The following is a 6,934-nucleotide window of genomic DNA, read 5'->3' on the forward strand; positions in this document are numbered from 1 at the left end:
ACGATTTTTTTTTATCTGAACACGATTTTTTCATTAAATATTAAAGGGTGTCTTTTACATGGTAAAATTACACTATTGTCTTATGGTATCTATGTAAATTCTTTTAAACCAGGTGTATTCATAAGCACATGTCCCAAGTCCGAAGCATGTTGTTTAGTGGTTGTCTTTTTTTGGTGCAGTTCATATTTGCTTTTTGTTTCTGGTTTGAAGTTAAATTAGATCTGTTTGTCTTTTCCTGTTTAAATTGTTTTATAACAGTGTTTTGGGGCCCTCGGTAGGATGCTGTCCAATGTTAGCCAAGCTTTTGTGTTGAAGGCTGAATTATAACCTATAATTGCTAATTTTGACTACACTGTGTTTTGATGGAGAGTTGTCTTCCTACCACATTTAAAAAGATATTCCCTGACATTTGACAAATCCATTAGAATAATCGAGATATTGAAATTGAACTGAAGTTGCCTAGTAGGTTTCTTACATTGACCCGGCTATCCTTTTTATCTCTTGCTGGATAGTTTTATACTGGTCATTTGGGGGCACTGTGTAGCCTACTGATCAGTGAGATGGCTCAAAATCTTCTTACACTATTTTACATTTTCGTACTTAATATATTAAAACCGAAAATTCATCATCTGATCGTTTTTATGAAATAATAATTATTTATTTTTATTTTGACGAACATTTTGAAGAGCATTAATTACTACAGGCCGAACATATAGTTAGATAATCTGTTCCCTGACCAAGATAAATATAAGTAGAAATTAATTTTTCTTATCTCTGCCTGCATCTGTCATCACTCGGTGTCTATTAATTAATAGACATTTGATAAGGAAATAACGTTGCAATATTTAAACAAAGAAAATTGCAATTTAAAAAAAAAATAAAAACTATTCAAGGACGTATATCAATTTAGATTATATACGTCCTTGGTCTATCCTAGACGTAAAATTTCAATAAAGTGCAAGAAAGACTTCATTTTAATTTCAGTATTGTCCTTTAGTTAGTCCCACAAGGACATTGAGGTATGAAAATTATGAAATAGCCTGCTTCGTACATTATGTACATTTTCCCTAGACTCGGAATCTTAAGTGAAATGCTAGTAATACTTCTTTTATAGATTTTAGTTTTAACAAATCTCGTTTCGAATATAAATCGCATTGTTTACGTGAAATCTTATCTCATCTCTAAACACAGCTGGTTTCAACGTTTGATTCTAATTAGAATAACTACGCGTATATGTAAGGTAAATATTAGCAGCTTGTAATTGCGTGCAAGGAAGTATTCAAATGCTTATTAAAGTAGCTTGCGTCATAATAAATTTCGCATCATATGTAACATATCTCTATAGCAACTTTAAGATGCTAATGATTCAACAGGTCAAATAATAAGCTATTGCACATGTATATGAAAGGTGGCCATAGAAAGAAACAGATGTATTCCGAATAACATCCGGTGTTCCGAAAGACTACGGACATCGTCCAATATATACTGCGTAAACCCTCAGGGGTTTACGCAATTAGGCATTAAGCTAAAATCCTAGGCAATAAGCTAACGCCTAGGCAGTAAGTCTATTGCCTAAATAATGTTAGGCATTACTCTTAAATCCTAGGATTTAAACTTAAGTCATGAAGATTATGTCCAGGCATTAATGTTAATGCCTTAAATGAAAATGAGAATAAATAGAAAGAAATTTATTCAAAGTTAAAATACATTTCGCACTTAATTTAATAAAATAATAAGAACTGAAATTTGAATGTCAATAACATGAAATAAAATCATAAGTAAAATATTGGTGTTAAAACTCATTGAATAAACCTCTTGAAACACATGTGAACTTGTTGGATAGTTGACTCATTGGCAATCGTACTACATCTCCTTATATTTATATTGATAGAAAATTGTATTGACGAGAATTAATTTGTTACCAATTGGTGAGCATGTAGAGCTATGACACAGACTATTTCAGTTGTAATTTTTTCTATCATTTGTAATTAGTGATCGTCCAATAACTTTGTGTAGAGCAGAATTCTTTTGTATATGGACGAATTTGATTCTAATTGACCATTGTTAATTCGTTGTTCCTCATCCAGGCTGTAAGCATGTCATGAATATTTCGGTTTGACCACTCAACACTATCCTGTGATTGTAGATGTATTGGCTTCCCATGAACAATAACTAGTTCTGGCCACATTAGCATTAATTCAGATATAACCTTAGCTGTTAATTCACGACCTTTGTCACTATGCTGTTTTTTTGGCACACCAAATATTGTGAAAACATAAACTAAATTAGAAGCCACCTTTGAAGCACTTTTTGACATAAGAGCTCTAGAAAAATAATTTTTTATGTGATCTTGGCATGCATCGGGTACACCATAGGAAAATATAATTTTCATCTTACTTTCATGCCAAGAAATCCTCGCTAAAAATTCCGGTCTACGGCATCCATTAGTAGTTAAAGATTTGATTTCATTCAATAAATTAATTTATGACCCGCGTGTTCGTCTCACTTAAAACACAGCCATATACCAAATGGTCAAAATTAATCATCCATGTAATTTGTTCTATGGGATGTTTGCAAAATTTCAACGGAGGCAATTTCTTGGCATCGATTGGAAATCGTTTAAATCAAAACTCTTTGAATAAAACGGGTTTTACTACTACTCCCTTCACTATAAACATTTTAAATCATGTTACAATTTTCACAAAATGGAAAGACAAGCTGGGTATTCAAAGAAAATTTACATATCCAATAAAACAGATGGAAAGATGATGTGACTGGCAAAATGTCATATTTTCAGTAGTCTATTTTTGACCAGCTCAAACCGGCTTGAACATTAATGAGAAATACCACAAAGAAATACGAGTAAGTTCTGTGTTTTATACGAAAAAATACTACAAGATGTAGATCTTTAAATCAGTTTATATTAACTTTTGGAATATAGTTTTAAAAAATTCATACATCAAGAATATTTCACCAAATTAGCATGTACATGAATTTGGAAGATAAACAAAAATCCCAAAATTAACTTAATTGCCTGATATGATGTTTGGCAATAGGTTCAATAATCATCATCAGATTTCAGGAAATAAGCTTAATGTCTGGAAATTTCAGGCAATAACTTAATTAATGCCTAGGCGTTAGCTTATTGCCTAGGATTTAAGCTTAATGCCTAATTTCACTTATTACCGCTAACATGTATATATACCGAGAGCAGTCGTGAGCAACTGGAAAAATATCGGGAACATCCATAAGCGACTTGAACAATTTCAGGAGTAGCTATGAAAATACCTAGAGAAAAGCAGGGAGCAACTACTTAAAACACTGAGCCAAATTGAGGAACTCGGGGGGGGGGGGGGGGGGACAATATATATACTAAGTAATAGGAATAGTGTCGAACGACTGATACCGATCAATGATCGAAGATAATATATAAGACATCACAAAGCATAAATAAGATATATAAGACATCACAAAGCATAAATAAGATATATAAGACATCACAAAGCATAAATAAGATATATAAGACATCACAAAGCAATTTCTATTATTTGTTCCGATTACCTCGAATGATACGGAGGTTTCGATAATATGCTATTTCTAATATGACTTTTTGTATATCGAATAATGAGTCAATTTCTTCGAAATTTCAGAGAACATGAAAAGAATAAAGTAAGAGCACATCAAGAATCTCCAAATATCTCGAGCCCGATAGAAGGCCCATCACAAAACAACATGGAAACTTGCTCAAAATGCAAGGCATCAAAAATACCAGAGCTTTTTAGTAAACCTTGGAAACAGTGGCTTGTCCAAACATCTACCATAGTGTTGGAGATACAATATAAACCGTATTAAGCAAGAAATTGAGAATATAAATCAGCTGAGGAATGAAGGTTTTTTTTTTCATCAAACTATGGAATGAAAAGAATGGGAACGAGACAAACTAAGCGGTATTCATATATATATATATATATATTTGACAAAGGAAGACGTCAAATTAAACCGAACAATGCGCATGTAGAATACAAATATTAACAAACATAGTGGAAAGACAATCCTTAAAAACCATAAAGACAATCCATAATAAACCATTACACTGTAAAAATACGACAATCATCAACAGACCAATATAGGAACTCCCACTTTTCATTAAAACAGCTGTAGACACGTAGCACAAAGGTGCGATGGGTTCAAAGCAGCACTAACCGATACCAACCGCGACTAATTGAGCTGCCCGTGCCGTTGCATCAAGGCCCTGTAGCGAGTCTGTAACTAATTGAGCTGCCCGTCCCGTTACACCAAGGCCCCATAGCGATTCTGTAACTAATTGAGCTGCCCGTCCCGTTAAACCAAGGCCCCATAGCGATTCTGTAACTAATTGAGCTGCCCGTCCCGTTACACCAAGGCCCTATAGTGATTCTGTAACTTACCAAAACAGATCAGTGGCGGATCCAGAACTTTTCATAAGAGGGCGCTGACTAACCTAAGGGTGGGCCCATTCCAGTCATGCTTCAGTGATTCCCTATATAATCAACCAAATTTTTCCCGCAAAAGGGGGGCCCGGTTTTTGTTTTTTTTACGATTTTACCGTCATCAGATTCAAAAAGATTTTTTTTCTTGAAATTGTCTCCTTTAATCCATTAGAAAACTCCTTATTGTATAAATAACAGTTTCAGATAATGTTGATATTTTTACAAAGTGAACTGTATTTATATGTGCTAAAAGCCATGTATGATAATTGAAGAATTACAATGAAATATAAAAGATTATCACAGTTATCACCCTTTATTTCATCGCGTTAAATGTTCTTTAAGGATACACAAATATGAGTAATTTTACAGCTAACTAAACAAGAAAAGTAGGAAAATTGTAAATATAAATGAAATGCAAATTAAAACAAAATAAAGTTGGTTCTCCATTACAAATATAATTGCAAAATATAAAATGTTAAAATACAGCAAATCATGAAATTATTTTTTTTTATTAACATACTATATTACAAAATATTAATTTTACTGACCACCGCGTCCGGAAGTAGCCAAGAAGACATTATTATTTTTTTCCGGGGTTGACAGGATACACGTAATCGTTATAAATTTTAACTTCACGGTTCTTATGGAAGCAAAATTAATAACAATGATGTTAAACAATTGTTTGTTTTTGTTTTCACCTTTCATATGGCTTGATTTGTAATCTTATTTCTGTGTACACAATTCTAAATCTATATAGTTCACCTCCTAGTCATCAATATTAGGAAATCCGTTTGGACGATTCCATATACCATTATATTTTAGGGTATTTTACCTTCAGTGTCGAGTTGGTGTATAGTATTAAGGCTCGTCTGCGAGAAATAAATAATTTTTCTGATAGATTAACTAAATTTAAAACCAATTTAAATATAGTTAAAATATATATTTTATTTAACTGAGTAAATTGATCGGAATGTGAATGATAGAAAGACCTAAAATTCTTTTTGGTCTATCCCAGTCATGACATTTGCGCGGGAATTTCTTCCATTGATATCGTAATATAATTTACTTTGGATTATTGTTATCTTTAGATAAAATGTGATAGGGTTTAATGTGACATTATTTGTCTCTTCTTCTATAGTACATAGTTTGACATCAGGTTTGTACACATGAAGTCTCTAGTCTAGTCAGATCTGAAGTACAGATGTACTCATTCTCAATTACTGTAATTCTGCATATCCCGGGTACCACGATTTCCCCGAGGATTACAAGAACAAATTTTATATCCCTAAGGACAAATTGATTTGTCCCAAAACATGATTTTACATGGACTGCGTTCAATATCGTAGCTGCTACGTAGTGTAATAGTTATAAATCTACGTAGCTCTATGTAGCCGCTACGATATACTGAACGCAACTATGGTGTTCTACTCCTTCCCTACATCACTGCTCAGTCGCTCCGTAATTCTCGTATCACTGCTTTTAGACGAAAGCAGGGTTGGGTTCAATATCGTAGCGGCTCCGTAGTGCTACGTAGATTTATGACTTGAACATGTAGTTAGCCTAGCTGCTACGTAGCGGCCGTTACGATATTGAACGCAACCATGGTGTTCTACTCCTTCCCTACGTCACTGCTCAGTCGCTCCGTAATTCAGTATTACTGCTTTTAGACGAAAGCAGGGTTGCGTTCAAAGTCATAGCGGCTCCGTAGTGCTACGTAGATTTATGACTTGAACATGTAGTTAGCCTAGCTGCTACGTAGCGGCCGTTACGATATTGAACGCAACCATGGTGTTCTACTCCTTCCCTACGTCACTGCTCAGTCGCTCCGTAATTCAGTATTACTGCTTTTAGACGAAAGCAGGGTTGCGTTCAAAGTCATAGCGGCTCCGTAGTGCTACGTAGATTTATGACTATTGAACATGTAGCTAGCCTAGCTTCTACGTAGATATTGATAGCAGCAAGGCTAGCTACTCGTTCAGTAGACAAAAATCTACGTAGCCGCTACGATATTGAACGTGACCCTGGCATTATAAGCAACATCATAACTCGCGTCATAATGTCTGAGGAGATGTAATCAGCGACATCACAATGTGTGAGAAGTAGTTATCAAGCTTGCTTTTGTCTAGCGTAAAACTGTCGTAGGGCTAGGACAAGTTAGGGAGGTTAAAAAGCCAGTAGTCAAATTGTAGTATAACGATTAACAGATAATCGGGTTTTCTTAGTATACACTTTATCGCTATTCCCGGCTGACCCAAGAATCTGTCTGGCTTGAACTATTGATCGACGTCATACAACAATCAAGTTTCTATTGATCGACGTCATACAACAATCAAGTTTCTATTGATCGACGTCATACAACAATCAAGTTTCCATTGTGGCCTCAGAAATTTTGTATTATGGCGTCAAAATTTTACGGGAACCTATGTGATGTTCAGTAATGGCGGACAAATAGCGATAAGGTGTAT

Source organism: Mytilus californianus, unplaced genomic scaffold, assembly GCF_021869535.1.
Source record: "Mytilus californianus isolate M0D057914Y unplaced genomic scaffold, xbMytCali1.0.p SCAF_5, whole genome shotgun sequence".
NCBI lineage: Eukaryota > Metazoa > Mollusca > Bivalvia > Mytilida > Mytilidae > Mytilus > Mytilus californianus.